A 21,871-nucleotide genomic window follows, 5' to 3' on the forward strand; every position below is an offset into this window, starting at 1 on the left:
AAAAAGAGACATATAAGAACAGATATTTTATTTTGCCAGTGGATGTTGCCATGTCTGCCTGTGGCTCCCCAAAAGGAACCAGCCATCTTAGAACTATGAAGGCAGCCAGTCTAAGAACAAAGTCAACACACTGAAGATGGCACAGGAAAAAGAGCAAGAAATAGACACTTTGGTAACAATGTTGAGCCACTGAATTAACAAAACTTGAAACTGCACCCCTCCCAGGAGGTCTTATTCCCTGAGATAATTCATTTTTCTTATTCTGATGGGTTTTTACTTGGTGGATTTTCAAATGTAACTTGGTAGAGCAATTCACAAAATAATTGACAGTGCTTAGCAATCTGTCAATAGCTGAGTGCTCAAAATCCTCTCCCTGCTACACAGTGACAACCATCAAAGGCACCCTGGTGGGTCCCCAGTTGCTTGGCTTTAAAAGTGGATTGCAGTTAGATTCCAGACATTTGGAGCCAGGATTCTATAATGCCTTCCCATCAATCATGACATCCCTGGGGCAGCAGGTAGACTTGCAGAGGGCAGGGAGCTTTTTTCTTTTAATTCCCCTACTGTTTGAACCATTTCAAGTTGACTTTTTGATTATTTGCAGCCAAAGGCATCTTCGGTGATAAATCCTTCTTCACATAATTAGCAGCAGTTTGTATTTTCTGTTTGCTAAACTGATTTAGCACTCAGTTTGTATTTTCAGTTGATTTGACACATCATGAGCAACCAAAGGATTCCACAATACCAGGCCAAGTTCCCACTGTAGGGATGGAAAGGTGTGATACCTTTCCTCACCTCTCACGAGAGTCACAGCCAACATTCCTATAACAAAAGACAGGTCAGCAAGAGAAAAGCATAACAAATGTATTTAATCAAAGTTTTATGTGACATAGCAGCCTTCCGAAATGAAGACCCAAAGACTCAAGGAAAATAGTTTTTATGCTTAGGTTCAGTGAAGAATGCACAGCTGTGTAGAAATGTGGTAGAACAAAAGGGGTGTGTTCTACTGGAAATAGAAAATAGATTGGCGGTGGTGGGGGTGGGGGTGGGGATCAGCAAGGCCTGACTATTCAGATTCTTCTTGGCCTCTCTGTGTAACGTTCTTTCTCCCCAGTATGGAGCAGGGCCTCTATGGAATGAGGATCTTCAAGGGAGAAGGAAGAGAGTGACTTTTCTAGGTTTAATGGCTTGCTGTGGGGAAGAGACATTCTAGTTTCTATGACCCACCTTAGGGAAGAGGAATTCTGGTTTATATGACTTGCTTAAGGGGAGGAAGAGAAGTAGGAGACAGGATTATGGGAGACTGCCACAAAGACCTTGGTTCTGAGGGCTTTCCAATGTATTTCCTTCAGTTCAAAATACTCAGCATGCTAAGGTACCATACTTTGGGGGATTGGGTTCTAAGACCCGACACCACTAGTTATTTAATATTTTCCTTCCTGCAAATCCTGCTACCTTAAAAAAAAGGAAAACTAACTGTACAACAGGTAGTTCTGTAGCTAATGAGCATTATTAAATATTTTCAAAACATTCCAATAAAAGGCAATACCAAACTGCTTTTATTCTAATACTTTCTAAATAACGCCACATTCATTTATGAGGAATTGCATTTCCCTCAATGTTCTGGGCATTAATGAAGATTGAATATAAATAAAAGAATTGCCTTATATGTATAGCACTTTAAAGAGTTGAGATTCCCAAATAATACAAAAGCATTTTCAAGTCACACATGGTATGTAAAGTGAAAATGTTCTTGAAGGAAATATCCTCTAATAATACTTACCTACTTCAGAGGGTGATGGGAAGCTCTATTAACACCAAAAGAACACTTTTAGATCTTCAAATAAAAGCACTATACAAATGCAAAGTGTTATTATTATAGTTCTGAAATGATTTCACACCTAGGGATGAGAAAACCCCAGGCCAAATTTTATTGCTTCTCTCTTGATAAACAAGAAATGCCATAAGCAAGGGGTGAGGGGGGTGGTTAGTGGGGGTTGTGATAGTGGGGGAAGTGGAAATCAAACAGAACAAAGACTTCAAAGTTTCTCTTTCACTAGGACTTTGTATTTGCCCAGATGTCATTTAGGGAACTCTCAGGGAAAAAAGAAAAAAAAAAGTCCCTTAAAGGTCAGAGTTAAGTACAGGGACAAAGTTCTCATTGCTTTTGTACCAGAAAAAGCAACAACCGGCTGAGCTGAAAAAAAATAAGCTTGTCTACTTCTATGGGACACAATTTCTCCCAAAGCACTTCTCAAAAAAAAAGAAAAAAAATGGCCAGATGAATTATTACTGAATCACCCACTAGTGTGATGATCTCACCTATGAAGTCAAAAGGTAGCTGCTTTAACAGACACCAGGATTTCTAGTCAATTACTGAGAGCACTGAGCAAGACATGTTATTGCTGATGGTAGTGGTGGTGATGATGATGAAGATGATAATGATGTTGATGATCATGATTGTGATGATGGTAATTACGGTAATGATAGGATATGGAACAGAAGTTCTCAAACCTGCTGATCAATGGAATCACCCCTAGAGCTTTTTACAATACAGATTTTTGGTTCTCCATCTCAGCCCCACTGATTTTGAATCTCTGAAGATAGAACTCAGAAATTTTTTTTAAGTAGCCATCAGGATAACTGAAGTGACAGTATTTGTAAGTAATATAATGATTAAGAATGCAGGCTCTGTGAACAGACTGGCTGGTGTCTTCTCCCAGTTCTAACACTTACTAGTTATGTGACCTTGGAAAAAATACATAGCCTTAAGTCTCATTTTCTACAACTATAAAATGGAAATACTAATATGACCCACCTATGAAATTGACATGCTATTACTACCTACCTTATAAGGTAGATGCCTAAAGTAGGCAAATTTTTTTAAAAGCACATATTAATTCCAAGAAAGACAAAAAATTTTATATTAAAGAAAACATAACAAATACCATTTGGCTTAGCAACAGAAAAAAATTACATAATCATGATAATGTAAATATTACCTGTTGATTTAAATAAAAATTGTAATATAACTATGTCAGGAGGCTGTGGGGACCAGAAGTGGTAAGAGTGGAAAGGATCAGAGAGCTATTGCTAAAATTGATAAATTAGGAAAAAATAATATAAGTACATTATTTAGAAAGAGAGAGGTAAACACCAGAAATATCAGAATAGAAAGTTGCTAATTCTGGGGAAGCAATCCAGAGAGAGGTAGAAAGAAGGCATAGATGTTGCAGTTTTTAAATATTTGCTATTTAATGCTGTTTTATTTAAACAATGTAGATACACTGCTTTGATAAAAATAAAAATAAAATGTAAAAGGTAATTTGTAACGCATATAAGTACAATATGGTATTTCTTTATACACTGAGGTTACTATAAAGCTTTTCAATTTACCAAAACTTGCTTTTAAAAAAAAATGATATAATATCTCCAACTATGCAATCAAAATGTCCATTTCTTAAAAGTGTACAATAAAGACTTACTTTTTCCCTGGCACACTCTAAATCCTAAAAAGATATTTGCTGAATTGGGCCGAGGATGGTGGAAAAATATATAAAGAAAAAAGTTCCTTTGTACAATCAAGGTCACAGCAGGAAGGAGATGACATCTTCACCTGGGGTGAAGGCAGGGTTAAGGGAAGACCACTAAGGGATGGTCTAGTGTGCTGGAGTTAGCAAAAATTCCATTAACACTCCAGACTCAAAGGGGGAAAGGGAAGAGGCAGTTACCAGACAGTAGAAAGAGCTGTAGCCGCTGAAGAGAGGCCCCCAACAGGAACTGTGGCCTTCCTTAGAGGGATACAGCCATTGCCAACCCACAGTGCTGCAGGGAAGAAAGTAGGGAAGAATATTTCAACCTCGTGTTCCCAGGTCTTCATCCAGTTCCTTCCCCTGGCTAATACAACAGAAAGCCAGCAAACAAGGGAGCCCAGAGAATGCCTGCAATAGAGGTTAGGCCCATGGTGCAGAGCCATTCAGAAGAGAGAGGATCTGGAAGCACAAATGTGAATACCCAGCACAAGCACTATACAAGTTTGTTGTTGTTGTTGTTGTCGTTGTTGTTGTTGTTGTTTAATTTGTCTCTTTTTCCTACTCAGCCTCCTAAAAGAAGCCCCTCAAATTTTCATCTGTTTAAGAAATATTCATGGCATGATAGTAATACACTGATGTTACGCATTTGTTAAAATTTACTAAGCACTTTCATATATATTGTCTTCATGTGATCCTCAAAACAGCCCTGTGCAATAAATAGGGCAAATGTTATCCTCATTTTACAGGTGAGGAACCTGAGATCTTAAAGAAAGTTAGGAATCTTGCACAGAGTCACAAAGCTAGCAAATGGCAGAGCCAAAACTAGAAGGAATGTTTCCTAATACCCCAGCTAAGGCTTTTCCTTCCATATAATATTGTCATGCTATTTATTCACAGTAGGAGTGCAAAATTGATATCCCTGTTAAAAAAAAAAATTAACCAGTTTTGTTCTAGGCACTGCACAGAGCACAGAAGTAGTCAACAAATAAGACACAAGGGGAAATAGAGAAAACTTGCCCATTCCATTCTCATTCTACATTCCACAAGCAATGCCAGAACTGGAAGTAATTGAGTTTTCAATCACATTTTACACATCATTGAAAAGAAGGTGTTCAGTAGGGTAAGAACAGTGTTCAAAGGAGAAATAAAAATTCAGGGAAAAGTAGACAAATGTCTAAAGAATATACCTGTTGTGTTTGGGGTTGCTGGGGGTAAACCGAAGAAAATCTCAGTCCCTTCACAATCCCCATGACACAAAGAGACCAGGGCCCCAGAAATTGGGAGGGATGATTTCTCTGCTTCTCTTCTCATTTCCAGCTCTACCCCTACATACATACACCTTCTTTGAGAGCTAAGAGAAGCAGCCAAGAGTGACTTTTCTGTACCAAACACAGGAGTACTGGGAAGTTCAGCAAAATAACCCATTTTTGAGAGTCTAATAAAGAACTCTGTACTTTTTGTAATCTACTGCAAAACACTGAGCTACTTACACATTATGAAAGAAAGTAATGAGTGGCATTTTAATTGTAAACCTCCAAACATACCATATTTATTCCAGATTTAGCTCACTAATGAATAGACTATACTATCAATTAGGGTTCTGTAGTTGCAAGCAGAAGAAACAAATTGGCTAATTTAAGAATTATTGGAAGGATATTGGAGTCTCAGCCAATCCATGGCAGAATGGAAAATAAGGTTTGGAGGCCATGACTAGCCAAGACAGACATGGAGGCAACAGTGGTCTCATAGTACATGTTGGCAGATCAGAATGCCCACCTAGGACAAGGGAGAATCCTTTAGCTAAAGAATCAAATTCCAAAGAAGGAGCATTTACTTAGCCAAGCTTGTGGTCATACACCCATCCATAGGCTGGGTGCAGGCCCCTGAGTAGGGCCCCTGGTTACAGTTCCACTAGCCTAATTACCTCAAAAAGAAATAAAGATGCTGTTAGGAAGGAAAAACATACATGACAGAAAAAAAAAATTGGTGGGGGGGTTCCCTCTATGCTACCAAGGCTTTCTTTAAAAATTCTTGAAGAAGCTAACTAGCAGTAGATTCCTAATTTCTCAAGACTATTAACTAGTAATTGATGACAACCAAAGAAGGTAGTTTTCCTAATACCTACAAAACTTCAGCCTAAGAACTTTTCACTTCCAGAGGCCTCACTTCCTGTATTACCTGAAAGGTACCTTTTCATTTGATTCCTAAGGACCAAGCAGAATTTTCCCTTCTTTGGTAGCAACATGCTTATCTTAGAAATATTATCCTGAAGCTTCTAAAAAGAATAGACTTATAAAAATGTATAATGAATAAATTCATAAGGATGCTGTTGCTGCTGCTGCTGCCGCCAATGATGATGATGATGATGATGATGATGATATTAATAAGAGCAGTGGCAGCTCACATCTACTGAGCACTTATCATGGGCCAGGACTTCTAAGTCCTTGACACAGAATACTTCATTTAATTCTCCACACCTACATGAAGCCAAAAACAGTATTATCCCCACTTCACAGATCAGGAAACTGAGACTCTAAGAGGGTGAATAAGTTGTCCGCAGTCCAACAGCTAGTAAAAGCCAAATCATGACTAAATCCATGTCTGATTCCAGAGTACCAATTCAACAAAAGATTTTCATTGAGAATAAAGAAAATGGACTGTGCCTGTGTGGAAACATTCCCCAAGAGGAAAGGAAGCACCATATCTGTGCCAAAAGATTACAAAGTTGTTAAGATGGCTACATCACCACTAAATCCAATTATTCATGAGCATTTATTTCTAAAAGCTATCAAGTATTTCTTTATTCCAAGATGTGGCTCAATGGTCCAGAGACATGTAGTTGTATGGCCAAAAATAAGAATTATCTACTGCTTAAGATAGTAATTTCTTCACTGATGTTCAACAATTATGGCAAAATTCCAAGCCAACCAGTTTTCATGCACCAGAGTTTAGTTGCCCCAAAGCAAATCCTAAGAAAAGAGGATTTTTTTATAACTCATATTTTTATTATCTAAAAGGGGTTTTCTCCAATATCCCTGTAAAATTCTTCTTTGCCCTCCAAATAAACATGAAAAATTCAGCCCCAGAAATAGATTTGTCAAGAAGTTAGGAAGAACTTAAAGTACATGGTAAATCAAAATGGCTTTTCAACTTTAACTAAAGTGGTCATAGTAATAATTGCTGCAATAAAAATGACAGAAAAAAACCCTAAAAGTGTCAAAAATGTAATTTATGATGAAAACAAATGTAAAATTATAGCATATTTCACCCTGGCCACCAAAGACTCTTGATGAAACTGCAGCCCTATAATTGCCCAGAATGAATTCTTTAAATTAAAATACTTCATGCAGAACAGAAATTAAACAATGAATCAAAGAACAAAGCTGTACAGAGGTATGCTCATAAATATACCTAGCAAAGAGGAAACAATTACATTTTTCCATGTAAAAACCAACTTGATTGTAATGTTTCACAAGAGGCTGAGTAGGTACTTTTCCCATTGCTTCAAGCTTGGAAGTTCATTTCCTGTAATTCATTTAGGGCTCAGAGTGACTGGGTGGAATGAAATTAGATACACCAAATTCAGTGGCTCTTTTCTTTCTACAAAACTGGCTCTTCCATGCAACTGCACAACTGACTTTCACAATAAATTTCATTCAACACAATTGAAATGCCACTCTGCATTTTATTTTAAATGCTTTATTTGGCCAGCTAGTTTTATTTAACTATTGGCCAGAAGTGGTACAAGTGCATTCTTTTTCCATCTAGCATTAATCTTAGTAAACTTAGCTCCATTGGAATGCCTTAGCTGCTGCAAAGAAAGCAAAAGTCAGCAAGCATACAATTGCATTTGTCTACTCTCAACACATCATTTTGTTTCCTCCTGCTCTCTGCTAACTATTGCTCAGCACTTTTGCCTAAGAGGGAGGACAAGCAGGTGGTTAAGGAAGTTGTCCTGTCAGCTATATCTTTAGTCCAAGTGTTTAAATCTCTGAATAAAAGAAAAATCAATGTTGTAAAGGCAACGTTTGTCAAGGCCATGTAATAAATACACTTACCTTTACAGACTGTTCTCAGTGGATTTCTCTTCTTTCCTGAGCTTCAAAGCTACAAAGAGATAAAAATGAAAGACAGAGTTGTCTGTGAGTACAACAACAAACATTTTCTCCCCATGTCTCTAAATAGAATTTCCATATGCCATGGTATATGGTGCTAGCCAAATAAACCATTGATAAAACTTGTGCCTCATACCTCCCGCACAAGAGGCCAAAAAAAGACAGTCAGAAACTGAAAATGGTGCACACATCTACCCAGAATTGAAGCACACAAACCTTGGCCAAATCTACAGTCAAATCTTTTGGAGTGTGTACTCCTCAAAAGAATGGGAACGGCTTATAGAGAGATGAAAATCAAATTAAACATGAGTGTGACATACTCAGTCTGACTAAGCATTTTATTTTCTTATTTCTTTTTGTCATCTTTCTTGCATGCTCTATTTCCATTTCTCTGAAAAAGTTTCACTTAGGGATGCCTATTCCATTTACATGACATGCATGGTCCTTCTAATATAAACCTCATCACTTGCTCCATAAGTATATGTGTGCATGATTACAGGGACAATCACCCTTCCTGTATGTAGACTGCAGCCTTCTCTCGGAAGAAACTCACAAAACAGAGGAAGCCACAACTTGACATTTCAAATCAAATCTTGTTAACTTCAGCTCTCTGTGATCAAAACATAAATACTATGCACTGACCACACAAAAATCAATGTGACAAAAGATCTGCAAAAGCAACAGTAATAACTTACAGTTTCGTGAAGCTGGTTCTTTAATCATCCAACCTTACTCATAAGGTGCCTCTATAGTCACCAGTAATGGGAATATGATTCTTTCTCTCATTTTTGGCTAGGTCCTAACATCTCCGAAAGGTGCAGTAGTTGGGGATAGACAACTACACCATAGTTTTTCCATGGTTCTTTTTTTTCCTTCAATATCTGAAGGGATTGTTTTAGCTTTTACTGGGCTGTTTCCCTCCACATCCCTCTATTCCATCAAAGAATGCATTACCACTGATGCATGACGACCAAAGAACAGGTCAGACTTACGGGCTAAGATGTAAATTTCAGACTATAAATGCAGGAGATAAGTCCCTTCTATGGGACAGCATCAGAAATTTCTCCTTCCCCCTGAGCTACACGGTTTACCAATGAGTTTAGAACAAGCAGAGTTTGGAGAATATTAGATAAAATAGTATAATATTGCATTTGTGAAATCTAAGAGATGAATAATCTGATAACATGGAGATTGAGCTGAATCCCTTTCCACTTCAAACACAGAAATGCTAAACAAAATACAATGATGACTTAAAATACATATATGTGTGTGTATGTGTGTATATACATGTGTGTGTATGTATATACATATGTGCATATATATATACACAGGTGTACAAATATACATACACGTGTATATATATACCTACATATATATACACACACAGATACATACACACACACACACACACACACACACATATATAGCCAAGCCCAAAAGAAAGAGAAAAAGCCGTCTGAGAAGTGAGAAGCGCCTCTGCTCAGCCGCCAACCATCTGGGAAGTGAGGAGCCCCTCTGCCCGGCTGGCCAACTGACTGGGAGTGAGGAGCGCCTCTGCCCAGCCGCCCAACTATCTGGGAAGTGAGGGGCCCCTCTGCCTGGCCGCTGCCCTGTCCGGGAAGTGAGGAGCGCCTCTGCCCGGCAGCTGCCCTGTCTGGGAAGTGAGGAGTGCCTCTGCCCGGCCGCCCAACCATCTGGGAAGTGAGGAGCGCCTCTGCCCGGACGCTGTGCAACCTTCCAAGTGTGAAGTGACAGCCTTGTGTGTGATCTTTTCTGTCTTCCCCACGTTTGCATTTTTGACATTAAAGTTTACTTTTTCGTTAAAAAAAAAAAGAGAGAGAGAGAAAGCCAATATAAAAATATATGGATGTAGAGTTTCTAGAATGAAAGACATGAGTCCTCTGGAAAAAGTATACCAATATCTCAAAAAGATAAATAAAAGCAAATGCATACTTTCATACATCAGAATGAAACCACAGAACGCAGAGATAAAAATAAAGTCTTAAAGTCAACCACAGAGGGAAAAAAAAGAGACTTCTAGCAAAAGAACATGTCATTAGCAAAAATGAAAGTAAAGCAACAGTCCGGACACTGTGTCTCACGCCTGTAATCCCAGCACTTTGGGACACCAAGGCAGGCAGATAACCTGAAGTCAGGAGTTTGAGACCAGCCTGGCCAACGTGGTGAAACCTTGTCTCTACTAAAAATACAGGCCAGGCGCGGTGGCTCACGCCTGTAATCCCAGCACTTTGGGAGGCCGAGGCAGGCAGATCATGAGGTCAGGAGATTGAGACCATCCTGGCTAATACGGTGAAACCCCATCTCTACTAAAAATACAAAAAATTAGACGGGCGTGGTGCCAGACGCCTGTAGTCCCAGCTACTCGGGAGGCTGAGGCAGGAGAATGGTGTGAACCTGGGAGGCGGGGCTTGCAGTGAGCAGAGATCGCACCACTGCACTCCAGCCTGGGCAACAGAGCGAGACTCCATCTCAAAAAAAAAAAAAAAAAAATTAGCTGGGCGTGGTGGTGGGCACCTGTAATCCCAGCTACTCAGGAGGCTGAGGCAGGAGAATAGCTTGAACCCAGGAGGCAGAGGTTGCAGTGAGCTGAAATTGCACCATCGCACTCCAGCCTGGGCAACAAGAGAGAAACTTTTTCTCAAAAAAAAAAAGAAAAATTATATGCCCATGCTAAACCTATCGTTCAAGAATAATAGAGAACAATAGATAAATCAGAACATTTTTCAAAAAAAAAATTGTTCAGTACTCACAGTAGTTTACTTTTGCCAAAAGAAATACTAAAATAAGATATGCTTGAATAAGCGGGAATTTATCCCAGAAGGAAGAAGTGAGAAACAAGAAGCAATAGTGAACAGAGAAATTAGTAAGCATGATGGTAAATCTGGTAACTTTAATAATAAGTAATGGGTATTGATTAATAATTATTAAGCCCTACTTTTAAAAAAACAAAACAAAACAATTTTTAGCATTTGCCAATAAAGTGAAACTGAGTGGTTTATCACAATCATATGGAATAAAGAAGGGGGTAATAAATTGTTTACAAGGAGGACAGAAATACTACTTAAGGCATTAAAGATATGCACTAAAACTACTGATTAACTTGTTAAGGATAACCAGCATTTCTTTCTCTGTCTATATAAGCAAAGAGGCCCTTACACACGTACTCACAGAGATTTGTACAATGTTTACATTCTACAAATGTATTGCCAGGATGGCAAAAAATACAGAAAACAACCCAAACATCTATCAGCAATACGATAAACACTTTTTTTACATATTCTTAGAATGGAGTATTATATAACTTTGGAAAATCAATGAAAGTTACCCACATCAACATAGATACCTCTCAAAATATGATGTAAAACAAAAGAAGCAAGTCACAGAAAGCTATACATATTATTCTATTTGTATAACATTCAAAAAGGCAAAAATAAATACTGTGTTGTTTTTGAATATAAAGTATAAGTGGTACAAAACAAAATAAAAAAGGGAAGAAATTTACACAGAATTCAGGCTATCTTTATCTTGAGAGTGGGACAGGAGATGGAATGCGTGAGAGGAATGGGGGGGGCTTCTGGAATATTGTAATGATCTGTTTCTTGGCCTAGAAACAGGTATCTGGACAATCAGTTTATTATTTTCTTTAAACTGTATATGTACACTTGCACGAATTATTTTGCATGTAGGCTCTATTTCCGAATTTTAAAACATACAAGAGTAACCACCAAAAGAACAGAAATTTCCAAATCAATAGAGGAAACAACATAGAGTAAAAGCAATCGATTCTCTATACAACATTGAAATGGAAGGGAGAAAGAAGCAAAGGAAAACACGTTGAATAGAATATAAAAAAGAAAATATTTTAACTAAGTCCAACTGTGTCAGGAATCACGGTAAGTACATCTGTTAAAATTTTATCAAAACGAATGTTTTAAAATCTTGCTATGTGTTGTTTATAAGAAACAAATTTAAACATAAGTTTTGAAAAGAAAAGTGTGGATAAGTACACACCACGGAAATAGGAACCAAAAAAAAGCTGATGGAATAAGTTATTGTTAGGCATGACGAAAGTTAGCAATAATAGAAGACAAAGTATTTATATTCTTTTTTTGAAATTTTATTATTATTATACTTTAAGTTTTAGGGTACATGTGCACAACGTGCAAGTTTGTTACATATGTATACATGTGCCATGCTGGTGTGCTGCACCCATTAACTCATCATCTAGCATTAGGTATATCTCCTAATGCTATCCCACCACCCCCCACCCCACAACAGTCCCCAGTGTGTGATGTTCTCCTTCCTGTGTCCATGCGTTCTCATTGTTCAATTCCCACCTATGAGTGAGAACATGCAGTGTTTGGTTTTATGTCCTTGCAATAGTTTGCAGAGAATGATGGTTTCCAGCTTCATCCATGTCCCTACAAAGGACATGAACTCATCATTTTTTATGGCTGCATAGTATTCCATGGTGTATATGTGCCACATTTTCTTAATCCAGTCTATCATTGTTGGACATTTGGGTCGGTTCCAAGTCTTTGCTATTGTGAATAGTGCCACAATAAACATACGTGTGCATGTGTCTTAATAGCAGCATAATTTATAATCCTTTGGGTATATACCCAGTAATGAGATGGCTGAATCAAATGGTATTTCTAGTTCTAGATCCCTGAGGAATTGCCACACTGACTTCCACAATGGTTGAACTAGTTTACAGTCCCACCAACAGTGTAAAAGTGTTCCTATTTCTCCACATCCTCTCCAGCACCTGTTGTTTCCTGACATTTTAATGATTGCCATTCTAACTGGTGTAACATGGTATCTCATTGTGGTTTTGATTTGCACGTCTCTGATGGCCAGTGATGATGAGCATTTTTTCATGTGTCTTTTGGTTGCATAAATGTCTTCTTTTGAGAAGTGTCTGTTCTTACCCTTTGCCCACTTTTTGATGGGGTTGTTTGTTTTTGTCTTGTAAATTTATTTGAGTTCATTGTAGATTCGGGATATTAGCCCTTTGTCAGATGAGTAGATTGCAAAAATTTTCTCCCATTCTGTAGCTTGCCTGTTCACTCTGATGGTAGTTTCTTTTGCTGTGCAGAAGCTCTTTAGTTTAATTAGATCCCATTTGTCAATTTTGGCTTTTGTTGCCATTGCTTTTGGTGTTTTAGACATGAAGTCCTTGCCCATGCCTATGTCCTGAATGGTATTGCCTAGGTTTTCTTCTAGGGTTTTGATGGTTTTAGGTCTAATATTTAAGTCTTTAATGCATCTTGAATTAACGTTTGTATAAGGTGTAAGGAAGGGATCCAGTTTCAGCTTTCACATATGGCTAGCCAGTTTTCCCAGCACCATTTATTAAATAGGGAATCCTTTCCCCATTGCTTGTTTTTCTCAGGTTTGTCAAAGATCAGATAGTTGTAGATATGTGGCATTATTTCTGAGGGCTCTGTTCTGTTTCATTGATCTATATCTCTGTTTTGGTACCAGTACCATGCTGTTTTGCTTACTGTAGCCTTGTAGTATAGTTTGAAGTCAGGTAGCATGATGCCTCCAGCTTTGTTCTTTTGGCTTAGGATTGACTTGGTGATGCGGGCTTGTTTTTGGTTCCATATGAACTTTAAAGTAGTTTTTTCCAATTCTGTGAAGAAAGTGATTGGTAGCTTGATGGGGATGGCATTGCATCTATAAATTACCTTGGGCAGTATGGCCATTTTGACGATACTGATTCTTCCTACCCATGAGCGTGGAATGTTCTTCCATTTGTTTGTATCATCTTTTATTTCATTGAGCAGTGGTTTGTAGTTCTCCTTAAAGACGTCCTTCCCATCCCTTATAAGATGGATTCCTAGGTGTTTTATTCTCTTTGAAGCAGTTGTGAATGGGAGTTCACTCATGATTTGGCTCCCTGTTTGTCTGTTATTGGTGTAAAGGAATGCTTGTGATTTTTGCACATTGATTTTGTATCCTGAGACTTTCCTGAAGTCGCTTATCAGCTTAAGGAGATTTTGGGCTGAGACGATGGGGTTTTCTAGATATACAATCATGTCATCTGCAAACAGGGACAATTTGACTTCCTCTTTTCCTAATTGAATGCCCTTTATTTTCTTCTCCTGCCTGATTGCCCTGGCCGGAACTTCCAACACTATGTTGAAAAGGAGTGGTGAGAGAGGGCATCCCTGTCTTGTGCCAGTTTTCAAAGGGAATGCCTCTAGTTTTTGCCCATTCAGTATGATATTGGCTGTGGGTTTGTCATAGATAGCTCTTATTATTTTGAGATATGTCCCATCAATACCTAATTTATTGAGAGTTTTTAGCATGAAGGTTGTTGAATTTTGTCAAAGGCCTTTTCTGCATCTATTGAGATAATCATGTGGTTTTTGTCTTTGGTTCTGTTTATATGCTGGATAACGTTTATTGATTTGCATATGTTGAACCAGCCTTGCATCCCAGGGATGAAACCCACTTGATCATGGTGGATAAGCTTTTTGATGTGCTGCTAGATTCGGTTTGCCAGTATTTTATTGAGGATTTCTGCATTGATGTTCATCAGGGATATTGGTCTAAAATTCTCTTTTTTTGTTGTGTCTCTGCGCAGCTTTGGTATCAGGATGATGCTGGCCTCATAAAGTGAGTTAGGGAGGATTTCCTCTTTTTCTATTGACTGGAATAGTTTCAGAAGGACTGGTACCAGCTCCTCCTTGTACCTCTGGTAGAATTCAACTGTGAATCCATCTGGTCCTGGACTTTTTTTGGTTGGTAAACTATTACTTATTGCCTCAATTTCAGAGCCTGTTATTGGTCTATTCAGAGATTCAACATCTTCCTGGTTTAGTCTTGGGAGGGTGTACGTGTCCAGAAATTTATCAAATTCTTCTAGATTTTCTAGTTTATTTGCGTAGAGGTGTTCCTGGTGTTCTCTGATGGTAGTTTGTATTTCTGTGGGATCGGTGTTGATATCCCCTTTATCATTTTTATTGTGTCTATTTGATTCTTCTCTCTTTTCTTCTTTATTAGTCCTGCTAGCGGTCTATCAATTTTGTTGATCTTTTCAAAAAACCAGCTCTTGGATTCATTAATTTTTTGAAGGGTTTTTTGTGTCTGTCTCTATTTCCTTCAGTTCTGCTCTGATTTTCATTATTTCTTGCCTTCTGCTAGTGTTGAGTGTGTTTGCTCTTGCTTCTCTAGTTCTTTTAATTGTGATGTTAGGGTGTCACTTTTAGATCTTTCCTGCTTTCTCTTGTGGGCATTTAGTGCTATAAATTTCCCTCTATACACTGCTTTGAATGGGTCCCAGAGATTCTGGTATGTTATGTCTTTGTTCTCGTTGGTTTCAAAGAACATCTTTATTTCTGCCTTCATTTTGCGATGTACCCCGTAGTCACTCAGGAGCAGGTTGTTCAGTTTCCATGTAGTTGAGCGGTTTTGAGTGAGTTTCTTAATCCTGAGTTCTAGTTTGATTGCACTGTGGTCTGAGAGACAGTTTCTTCTAATTTATCTTCTTTTACATTTGCTGAGGAGTGCTTTACTTCCAACTATGTGGTCAATTTCAGAATAGGTATGGTGTGGTACTGAAAAGAATGTATATTCTGTTGGTTTGGGGTGGAGAGTTCTGTAGATGTCTATTAGGTCCGCTTGCTGCAGAGCTGAGTTCAATTCCTGGATATCCTTATTAACTTTCTGTCTTGTTGATCTGTCTAATGTTGACAGTGGGGTGTTAAAGTCTCCCATTATTATTCTGTGGGAGTCTAAGTCTCTTTGTAGGTCACTCAGGACTTGCTTTATGAATCTGGGTGCTCCTGTATTGGGTGCATATATATTTAGGATAGTTAGCTCTTCTTGTTGAACTGATCTCTTTACCATTATGCAATGGCCTTCTTTGTCTCTTTTGATCTTTGTTGGTTTAAAGACTGTTTTATCAGTGACTAGGATTGCAAACCCTGCCTTTTTTTTTGTTTTCCATTTGCTTGGTAGATCTTCCTCGATCCCTTTATTTTCAGCCTATGTGTGTCTCTGTACGTGAGATGGGTTTCCTGAATACAGCACACTGATGGGTCTTGACTCTTTATCCAATTTGCCAATCTGTGTCTTTTAATTGGAGCATTTAGTCCATTTACACTTAAGGTTAATATTGTTATGTGTGAATTTGATCCTGTCATTATGATGTTAGCTGGTTATTTCGCTCATTAGTTGATGCGGTTTCTTCCTAGCCTTGATGGTCTTCAAAATTTGGCATGTTTTTGCAGTGGCTGGTAACGGTTGTTCCTTTCCATGTTTAGTGCTTCCTTCAGGAGCTCTTTTAGGGCTGGCCTGGTGGTGACAAAATCTCTCAGCATTTGCTTGTCTGTAAAGGATTTTATTTCTCCTTCAATTATGAAGCTTAGTTTGGCTGGATATGAAATTCTGGGTTGAAAATTCTTTTCTTTAAGAATGTTGAATATTGGCCCCCACTCTCTTCTGGCTTGTAGTGTTTCTGCCAAGAGATCCGTTGTTAGTCTGATGGGCTTCCCTTTGTGGGTAACCCGACCTTTCTCTCTGGCTGCCCTTAACATTTTTTCCTTCATTTCAACTTTGGTGAATCTGACAATTAAGTGTCTTGGAGTTGCTCTTCTTGAGGAGTATCTTTGTGGCGTTCTCTGTATTTCCTAAATTTGAATGTTGGCCTGCCTTGCTAGATTGGGGAAGTTCTCCTGGACGATATCCTGCAGAGTGTTTTCCAACTTGGTTCCATTCTCCCCATCACTTTCAGGTACACCAATCAGACGTAGATTTGGTCTTTTCACATAGTCCCATATTTCTTGGAGTCTTTGTTTGTTTCTTTTTATTCTTTTTTTTCTAAACTTCTCTTCTCACTTCATTTCATTCGTCTTCCATCATTGATACCCTTTCTTCCAGTTGATCGCATTGGCTACTGAGGCTTGTGCATTCGTCACGTGGTTCTCGTGCCTTGGTTTTCAGCTCCATCAAGTCCTTTAAGGACTTCTGTGCATTGGTTATTCTAGTTAGCCATTCATCTAATTTTTTTTCAAGGTTTTTAACTTCTTTGCCATTGGTTCGAACTTCCTCCTTTAGCTCGGAGTAGTTTGATCGCCTGAAGCCTTCTTCTCTCGACTCATCAAAGGCATTCTCCATCCAGCTTTGTTCCGTTGCTGGTGAGGAGCTGCGTTCCTTTGGAGGAGGAGAGGCACTCTGATTTTTAGAGTTTCCAGTTTTTCTGCTCTGTTTTTTCCCCATCTTTGTGGTTTTATCTACCTTTGGTCTTTGATGATGGTGACGTACAGATGGGTTTTTGGTGTGGATGTCCTTTCTGTTTGTTAGTTTTCCTTCTAACAGTCAGGATGCTCAGCTGCAGGTCTGTTGGAGTTTCCTGGGGGTCCACTCCAGACTCTGTGTGCCTGGGTATCAGCAGCCGTGGCTGCAGAACAGCGGATATTGATGAACCCCAAATGCTACAGCTTGATCGTTCCTCTGGAAGTTTTGTCTCAGAGGAGTACCTGTCCATGTGAGGTGTTAGAACACCCCTACTGGGGGGTGCCTCCCAGTTAGGCTACTCGGGGGTCAGGGACCCACTTGAGGAGGCAGTCGGCCCGTTCTCAGATCTCAAGCTGCGTGCTGGGAGAACCACTACTCTCTTCAAAGCTGTCAGACAGGGACATTGAAGTCTGCAGAGGTTACTGCTGCCTTTTGTTTGTCTGTGCCCTGCCCCCAGAGGTGGAGCCTACAGAGGCAGACAGGCCTCCTTGAGCTGTGGTGGGATCCACCCAGATCGAGCTTCCTGGTCTCTTTGTTTACCTACTCAATCCTTGGCAATGGCAGGCGCCCCTCCCCCTGCCTCGCTGCCACCTTGCAGTTTGATCTCAGACTGCTGTGCTAGCAATGAGTGAGGCTCCGTGGGCGTAGGACCCTCCGAGCCAAGTGCGGGATATAATCTCCTGGTGTGCTGTTTGTTAAGCGTGCTGGAAGAGTGCAGTATTACGGTGGGAGTGACCTGATTTTCCAGGTGCCGTCTGTCACCCATATCTTTTACTAGGAAAGGGAATTCACTGACCCCTTGCGCTTACCGGTAAGGCAATGCCTCGCCCTGCTTCGGCTCACACACAGTGCGCTGCACCCACTGTCCTGCACCCACTGTATCGCACTCCCCAGTGAGATGAACCTGGTACCTCAGTTGGAAATGCAGAAATCACCCGTCTTCTGTGTCGCTCACACTGGGAGCTGTAGACTGGAACTGTTCCTATTCGGTCATTTTGGCTCCATCCCCCGTTTTTTATTGACATATAACAAATTATCCAAAAACTAGATATTTAAAAATAAAAGTGGTGGCTGGCAGCCAAGATGGCCGAATAGAAACAGCTCCGGTCTACAGCTCCCAGCGTGAGCAATGCAGAAGAAGGGTGATTTCTGCATTTCCATCTGAGGTACCAGGTTCATCTCACTAGGGAGTGCCAGACAGTGGGCGCAGGACAGTGGGTGCAGTGCACCGTGCACAAGCTGAAGCAGGGTGAGGCATTGCCTCACTTGGGAAGCACAAGGGGTCAGAGAGCTCCCTTTCCTAGTCAAAGAAAGGGGTGACAGACAGCACCTGGAAAATAGGGTCACTCCCACCCTAATACTGCACTTTTCCGATGGCCTTAAAAAACGGTGCACCAGGAGATTATATCCCACACCTGGCTCGGAGGGTCCTACACCCACGGAGCCTCACTCATTGCTAGCACAGCAATCTGAGATCAAACTGCAAGGCGGCAGCCAGGATGGGGGAGGGGCGCCTGCCATTGCTCAGGCTTGCTTAGGTAAACAAAGCTGCCAGGAAGCACAAACTGGGTGGAGCCACCACAGCTCAAGGAGGCCTGCCTGCCTTTGTAGGCTCCACCTCTGGGGGCAGGGCACAGACAAACAAAAAGACAGCAGTAACCTCTGCAGACTTCAATGTCCCTGTATGACAGCTTTGAAGAGAGCAGTGGTTCTCCCAGCATGCAGCCAGAGATCTGCGAATGGGGAGACTGCCTCCTCAAGTGGGTCCCTGACCCCTGACCCCCGAGCAGCCTACCTAGGAGGCACCCCTCAAGGGGCAGACTGACACCTCACACGGCCAGGTATGCCTCTGAGACAAAACTTCCAGAGGAACAATCAGACAGCAGCATTCCCGGTTCATGAAAATCCACTGTTCTGCAGCCACTGCTGCTGATACCCAGGCAAACAGAGTCTGGAGTGGACCTCTAGCAAACTCCAACAGTCCTGCAGCTGAGGGTCCTGTCTGGTAGAAGGAAAACTAACAAACAGAAAGGACATCCACACCGAAAACCCATCTGTACATCACCATCATCAAAGACCAAAAGTAGATAAAACCACAAAGATGGGGAAAAAACAGAGCAGAAAAACTGGAAACTCTAAAAAGCAGAGTGCCTCTCCTCCTCCAAAGGAACGCAGTTCCTCACCAGCGACGGAACAAAGCTGGATGGACAATGACTTTGACAAGTTGAGAGAAGAAGGCTTCAGACGATCAAACTACTCCGAGCTAAAGGAGGAAATTCAAACCAAAGACAAAGAAGTTAAAAACTTTGAAAAAAATTTAGACGAATGTATAACTAGAATAACCAATACAGAGAAGTGCTTAAAGGAGCTGACGGAGCTGAAAGCCAAGGCACAAGAACTACATGAAGAATGCAGAAGCCTCAGGAGCCGATGCGATCAACTGGAAGAAAGGGTATCAGTGATGGAAGATGAAATGAATGAAATGAAGCGAGAAGAGAAGTTTAGAGAAAAAATAATAAAAAGAAACAAACAAAGCCTCCAAGAAATATGGGACTATGTGAAAAGACCAAATCTACGTCTGATTGGTGTACCTGAAAGTGATGGGGAGAATGGAACCAAGTTGGAAAACACTCTGCAGGATATTATTGAGGAGAACTTACCCAGTCTAGCAAGGCAGGCCAACATTCAGATTCAGGAAATACAGAGAACGCCACAAAGATACTCCTCGAGAAGGGCAACTCCAAGACACATAATTGTCAGATTCACCAAAGTTGAAATGAAGGAAAAAATGTTAAGGGCAGCCAGACAGAAAGGTCGGGTTACCCACAAAGGGAAGCCCATCAGACTAACAGCAGATCTCTCGGCAGAAATTATACAAGCCAGAAGAGAGTGGAGGCCAATATTCAACATTCTTAAAGAAAAGAATTTTCAACCCAGAATTTCATATCCAGCCAAACTAAGCTTCATAAGTGAAGGAGAAATAAAATCCTTTACAGACAAGCAAATGCTGAGAGATTTTGTCACCACCAGGCCTGCCCTAAAAGAGCTCCTGAAGGAAGCACTAAACATGGAAAGGAACAACCGGTACCAGCCACTGCAAAATCATGCCAAATTGTAAAGACCATCGAGGCTAGGAAGAAACTGCATCAACTAACGAGCAAAATAACCAGCTAACATCATAATGACAGGATCAAATTCACACATAACAATATTAACTTTAAATGTAAATGGACTAAATGTTCCAATTAAAAGACACAGACTGGCAAATTGGATAAAGAGTCAAGACCCATCAGTGTGCTGTATTCAGGAAACGCATCTCACATGCAGAGACAAACAAAGGCTCAAAATAAAAGGATGGAGGAAGATCTACCAAGCAAATGGAAAACAAAAAAAGGCAGGGGTTGCAATCCTACTCTCGAATAAAACAGTCTTTAAACCAACAAAGATCAAAAGAGAGAAAGAAGGCCATTACATAATGGTAAAGGGATCAATTCAACAAGTAGAGCTAACTATCCTAAATATATATGCATCCAATACAGGAGCACCCAGATTCATAAAGCAAGTCCTGAGTGACCTACAAAGAGACTTAGACTCCCACACAATAATAATGGGAGACTTTAACAACCCACTGTCAACATTAGACAGATCAATGAGACAGAAAGTTAACAAGGATATCCAGGAATTGAACTCAGCTCTGCACCAAGTGGACCTAATAGACATCTACAGAACTCTGCATCCCAAATCAACAGAATATACATTTTTTTCAGCACCACACCACACCTATTCCAAAATTGACCACATACTTGGAAGTAAAGCTCTCCTGAGCAAATGTAAAAGAACAGAAATTATAACAAATTGTCTCTCAGACCACAGTGCAATCAAACTAGAACTCAGGATTAAGAAACTCACTCAAAACCACTCAATTACACGGAAACTGAACAACCTGCTCCTGAATGACTACTGGGTACATAGCGAAATGAAGGCAGAAATAAAGATGTTCTTTGAAACCAACGAGAACAAAGACACAACATACCAGAATCTCTGGGACACATTCAAAGCAGTGTATAGAGGGAAATTTATAGCACTAAATGCCCACAAAAGAAAGCAGCAAAGATCCAAAATTGACACCCTAACATCACAATTACAAGAACTAGAAAAGCAAGAGCAAACACATTCAAAAGCTAGCAGAAGGCAAGAAATAACTAAAATCAGAGCAGAACTGAAGGAAATAGAGACACAAAAAACCCTTCAAAAAACTAATGAATCCAGGAGCTGGTTTTTTGAAAGGATCAACAAAATTGTCAGACAGCTAGCAAGACTAATAAAGAAGAAAAGAGAGAAGAATCAAATAGATGCAATAAAAAATGATAAAGGGGATATCACCAACAATCCCACAGAAATACAAACTACCATCAGAGAATACTACAAACACCTCTACGCAAATAAACTAGAAAATCTAGAAGAAATGGATAAATTCCTCAACACATACACCCTCCCAAGACTAAACCAGGAAGAAGTTGAATCTCTGAATAGACCAATAACAGGCTCTGAAATTGTGGCAATAATCAATAGCTTACCAATCAAAAAGAGTCCAGGACCAGATGGATTCACAGCCGAATTCTACCAGAGGTACAAGGAGGAACTGGTACCATTCCTTCTGAAAATATTCCAATCAATAGAAAAAGAGGGAATCCTCCCTAACTCATTTTATGAGGCCAGCATCATCCTGATACCAAAGCCCGGCAGAGACACAACCAAAAGAGAGAATTTTAGACCAATATCCTTGATGAACATTGATGCAAATATCCTCAACAAAATACTGGCAAACCGAATCCAGCAGCACATCAAAAAGCTTATCCACCATGATCAAGTGGGCTTCATCCCTGGGATGCAAGGCTGGTTCAATATACGCAAATCAATAAATGTAATCCAACATATAAATAGAACCAAAGA

The 21,871-nt window shown here is 40.0% G+C and overlaps 1 protein-coding gene across 9 annotated transcripts in view; it reads right to left on the reverse strand.

Moving 5' to 3' along the window:
• FHIT (fragile histidine triad diadenosine triphosphatase) overlaps positions 1–21,871 on the reverse strand; it is a 1,502,083-nt gene that overhangs the window by 1,441,355 nt on the left and 38,857 nt on the right. For all 9 annotated transcript variants that reach the window (XM_063805996.1, XM_063805995.1, XM_054682039.1 and 6 more), the window contains one exon: positions 7,592–7,640. The gene's annotated coding sequence lies outside the window, so the exon portion shown is untranslated. The remainder of the gene's footprint in view (positions 1–7,591; positions 7,641–21,871) is intronic.

This window comes from Pan troglodytes, chromosome 2 (genome assembly GCF_028858775.2).
Source record: "Pan troglodytes isolate AG18354 chromosome 2, NHGRI_mPanTro3-v2.0_pri, whole genome shotgun sequence".
Taxonomy (NCBI): Eukaryota; Metazoa; Chordata; class Mammalia; order Primates; family Hominidae; genus Pan; species Pan troglodytes.